Here is a 5,346-nt window from a genome sequence, read left to right on the forward strand (position 1 = left end):
AGTAAAATAAAGGAGGCTTGGAAAGCCTAGCTATACTACGTGGTCCTTCACAAGCTCAGGGTCACCACCTGGGTCTTTAGCCTACTCGTTGATGTCAACGTCTACATAGAACCCATCAGAAGGGGTTGCAGCGTCTTCTGTAAAAATGAAGATTATAGCAACATGAGTACAAAGGTACTCAGCAAGACTTACATCAGATCCTACATACATGCTTAGTATCAAGAAGGGTTGGTGGAGTTATTGCAGCAAGCCAGCTTTGACTCTTGGCTAGACTATCCTACGATACTCCAACTTGAAATGGTTTTGCGCACACGAGTCCACTACTCACCACTTCAATACACCACCGAGGATCCACCTCCGTCTTCCTACGGAAGAGCCATCCTCGGCACTCACTCTTATCTTGAGGCTTTTAGTAGTTTCCATTTACTTGTCTATGAACTGTATAGGCAACCAAGTAGTCCTTTACCGCGGACGCGGCTATTCGAATAGATCATGTTAACCCTGCAGGGGTGTACTCCTTCATACACGCTCCCACCACTTACCGTCGTTTACACGACATGTACTCGGCAACCTTCAAGCGGAAGCCCAACGTGGGTGTCGGCCACGACCTACCTAATCACCTAAGCCTCCAGTCCAGGTTTATCGCCTATCCAGGTTCCATCCGCAGGGAGTCCGGCCGAGGTTTCCCATACGGCCCCGAACGATGTGAACAGGGTTCCCGAGATACCTAACGGGTATTCGGTACACCGTGCCACGTACCTACCGCATCACAGCCCACCCCTACGGTCAGCGCTGTCCACGGCCTCCAGTAGGCTACAAACACCAGAAACTACTTGCAACTCCTGGACGGAGAACTAGGGTGAATAAGAAGCCGAGAGGGTCCATTGGTTTCGGGCCCAATGCACGGTAGTAGCTGATTCTTAAATCACACATACAGATCTCAGTGCTTAAGGTCGGCTTCAATGAAACAACCCACCATGTACTCCTACATGGCCTCTCATCGATACCTTTACCAAATCGTGTTCACCACACCACTCTCATTACCGACATAATCATTTCACTCTAGCCCATCACCCAGATGAACCAGACCTGACACGACTCTAAGCATAGCAGGCATAGCAAGGTAGGAACAACACATACATAGGGCTCAATCAACTCCTACACATGCTAGTGGGTTTCATCTAGTTACTGTGGCAATGACAGGTCATGCAGAGGAAATGGGTTCAACTACCGTAGCACACAGCAGTTTGAATCGCGTTGTCTTAATGCAGTAAAAGAGAGCAGGAGCGAGAACATGGGATTGTATCGATATGATCAAATGGTTGGTTGCTTGCCTGATGGTTCGATGCACTGATACGGTTCTTCGTTAGGGTAATCGCGGTACTCCTCAGAGGCAGAACCTGTCGCAAAGGACACCGACACACAACCATCACCAAACAATGTGCAACAATATGATGCATGCATGAAACATAGAAATATGAGTGTGTTGGGCTAATGCAACTAAAACTAGAAGGGTTTGAACAAATTTGAATCAAGGATTCAAATTTCAAATTCAAATATGGCCTTTTAAAGTGCTTTTCCTTGTTCTGCTTGAAACATCAATTTAACTTGTTTGATCATGCATGAACATAGTACAGATGGATAGATTGGATTTTTCTGATCATTTTTCATATATAATTTGTCCAATTTGGAGTTACAGAATAAAAGTTATGAATTTTTGAAGTTTAAATAATATTCTGGAATTTCCTGATTTAATTTAAATCCAGAAATATAATTATTGCGCCAGCATGACGTCAGCATGACGTCAGTGGTCAACTGCGGCTGGCTGAGGTCAAACCTGACGTGTGGGGCCCACACGTCAGTGACAGGGGGGTTAAACAGGGTTAAATTAATCCTAATTACTAATTAGTGGCGCTGGGGCCCACTGGTCAGTGTCAGGGGGTTAACTAACAGTGGTTAGCGCTAATGATGTCCACCTGGCCGACGGGGCCCACGCGTCAGTGACCCTGGGGGGGTCAAACCCCAGGTCGGACAAGTCAAACCCCACCGGCGACATGACGCCGGCGAGGTCCGAGACGGCGGCGTGATGCGGGATCGCGCTACAGGGCACGGGCGAGGCTGTTCTTGGGCTCGTTGGAGAGCTCTTGCTCCCGCGCGTCGAACGGTGGTGGTGGCCGGGCCTGAGGTGGCCGGAGTCGACGGCGGCGAGCTCGGCTGCGGCCGCCGGAGTTCGGGTGCGGTCGGAGTCGGCGTTGCAGGGGGTTTGGGGAGGCGTTGGTGCGTGCTGCGTGCTCCTAGTGAGGCGTGGAGCACGATAGGGTGCTCGGTTGGGCGCTACGGTGATCGTGGCCACGACGGCGACATCGCCGGCAGCGTGGAGCTCTCGGCCAAGGTGGGGCTAAGGCCTAGAGGTCGAAAGAGACCAGGGGAGAAGGGGGAAACGACTCAGGGGCTCACCGCGGTTGCAGTGGGCGTCGAAGCGGGCTCGGAGACGCGCTGGAGACGGCGAATTCGACGGCGATGATGGTCGGAGCCCGAAGAGGGGAACGGCGACGTGGCGGCGATGCAGGGCTTCCGGAGGCCCGTGGAGCGGTGGGGAGGAAGAGGGGGTTGTGGCGGAGCTTCTGAGCTAGTCGGGGGAGCGAGGGGTGGCCGGAGACGGCTGCTAAGGCGAACGGCGGCGACGGTGGTGTTCGGCCGTGAGAGAGAGAGAGCGAGGGAGAGGAGGGAAGAGCCGAGGGCGAGTGAGAGAGAGCAGGGGGGGAGGCGTGGCGTCGTCCAGGGCATCGAGGCGAGGAGGGGAGGGCAGGCAGGCAGGGAGAGAGGTGGCGTGGCGCGGTGGCGCGCGCGCGCGCCGGCCACACTCCCCTCCCTCTGTCGGGACGAAGACGACAGAGGAGGGAGACGGGCTGGGCCGCCTGCTGGCTGGGCCGGCCAGCTGGATGGGCTGCACAGTGGAGGAGCCCAGGTAAGCTTCTCCCTTTTATTTTTTTCTGTTTTCTAATTTCTGACATTTGTTTTGATTTAAATAATATATTAAATCATTTATTTAACTTATGCCAATTTTTTCAGGGGCTAGATATATTATTCCAGAGCTCCTTTATAATTGGCATAATATTTGGACATATATTAATATATATAGAAATATATTTCCAAAGCAAATATTTATGCATTAATTCCAAATGCCCAAAATAAATGTCCATGAGCCACTAAAAATATTGGTTTGATTTTTATCTCTGTCCAATATTTTCAGAGATCAACATGAGCATTTTCTTGGACCCTTTTGGAGAAATTTTTATTTGGGTCATTTTCAAAATGATTCTGAGGGTTTCACAGATCCCCATTTCAAGTTTCTGATGAAAGAGTAAACATGATGCAACACTCTAATGCATGACTAGCTAGGGTGTGACAGTGTGTGTGTTTGTGTGTGTGTCGCGGGGTCCTCTGTGGTGGATGTAATTTAAGTGTGCATGGCTTCATTAGAGAGAGGTGATGTGTATGGCAGAGGCCAACAACGATGGGGTGCGAGAGAGAAAATGTTCGTAGAGAGGGAAGAGAAGGTGTGTGCGTGTGAGAGGAGTCGACATCGAGAGAACGTGTTTGTTCGAGAGACACCGAGGAAGACTACTATATATCGATGGTGCATGTAGGCGGGAATTAAACAAAGGGATGGTCTTATTGGTTTCGGGGATATAGAGGAGGAGTGAGAGGAGGGGGGTAGCTAGAAGGAGATTGTTAAGTGTGAGTGTGTGTTTTACCCATCCAGGCGGAAGTTTTGTGCACACAAGAGGAGAACAATTCGATGTGGCGTCAGGATTGAAGGTAATTAACTACGTATGGAGGCATAGAGACCTTGAACGTGCATGTGTGAGAGGTATACATGTATACGTGGGATGTGTGTGTGTGCGCGCGTGCATGATCGAGATAAAAGAAAGAAGACATAAGTCATAAGATCAACGACATGGGAGAGACGGATCGGTATGACAACATGCATGCATGTGAGAATGCAGGGAAGAAGGCCCAACAATTGAGCATGTGTTTTTGTCTTTAAGAGATAGTGACGTGGGCTGGAGCATGCATCTATGGCGAGCAGAGGGAGTGAGGCACAACGATTGTGCAAAAGAGATCAACCTATAAATGCATATGTATGGAGAGACATATATAGTGTGGGTCATAGGAAGCAAGACTCCGTGTGAGAAAGAAATGTTAACGGAGAAACTACAGATAGATACAGAGATGGAGATGCTAGCTAGAGGGACATCCGCTAGTTTGGGTGTTGGAGATGACCGACGGGTGGTTCAGAGGGTGAAGTTATATATGTGTGTGAGAGGGCACTTGACTACATGTAGAGATAAACATATGTAGTGTGCGTGATAGGAATCAAGAGTGAGGGCGAGAAAGAAGGTTGATGGAGAAACAGATAAATAGAAAGATAAAGATGCTAGCAAGTGTGCGTTAGAGATAGGAGTCGAGTGGATCAGGAGGCTGAGTTATGTGTGTGTGAGAGAGAGAGATAGAGAGAGGGTGCATGTGAGTCACATACAAACAGATAGCAGAGAGAAATGAGATCACGAGAGACGGACTTTTGTGTCTGCGAGAGACAAAGATATTTCACAACGAGAGTGATAGCTAGAGAGACATATGAGGGAACGCAAGATATCTCTAGGGAGAGAGAGTGTGTGTGAGCGACATACATGAGAACAATGGCGAAATATGAGACCCTGGGAGACAGAGTTTGTGTTTGTGTGTGAGAAAGAGATATTTAAGAGGAAGAGTCATAGGTTATCATATCTAAGTAGCGAAAGACATCTCTATATTAGGGGTGTGCGAGTGGCACACATGGGAATAGTAGAGAGAAATGAGACCCCGGGAGACAAAGTTTTGTGTTTGTGTGAGAGAAAGAGATTCCACATGGAGAATCATAGTTAGAGACACATAGCAGGGAGCGAGATATACTTAGAGAGGGATAGAGTGATGAAGGTCGAGGGAGAGAGTACCGTCAGTGTGTTACAAAGATAAAAGATCATTGTTGACATACAGGTCCAGAGATACCTGAGAGACGATGAACGCGTATAGGTCCAGAGAGATAGTCCTATATAAGCATGAGTGATAGCTATATGAGATGAATATCTAGATTAAAGGGGATTCAAATATTTAAACTGGAGATCACGGCATCGATAATATCATAACGCAAATTGGTGTATCAAACATGCATATTCATTTGAATTTGGGCACACGTGTAATGTTATATAGTTTATCAATATTGGTGATCCTTAGATTCTTTAATTACAAACAATGCATGTTTTATATGCAATTAATGTCTAAACGGGATTACACTATATGTTG

This window comes from Triticum dicoccoides, chromosome 6B (assembly GCF_002162155.2).
Source record: "Triticum dicoccoides isolate Atlit2015 ecotype Zavitan chromosome 6B, WEW_v2.0, whole genome shotgun sequence".
NCBI classification, from domain to species: domain Eukaryota; kingdom Viridiplantae; phylum Streptophyta; class Magnoliopsida; order Poales; family Poaceae; genus Triticum; species Triticum dicoccoides.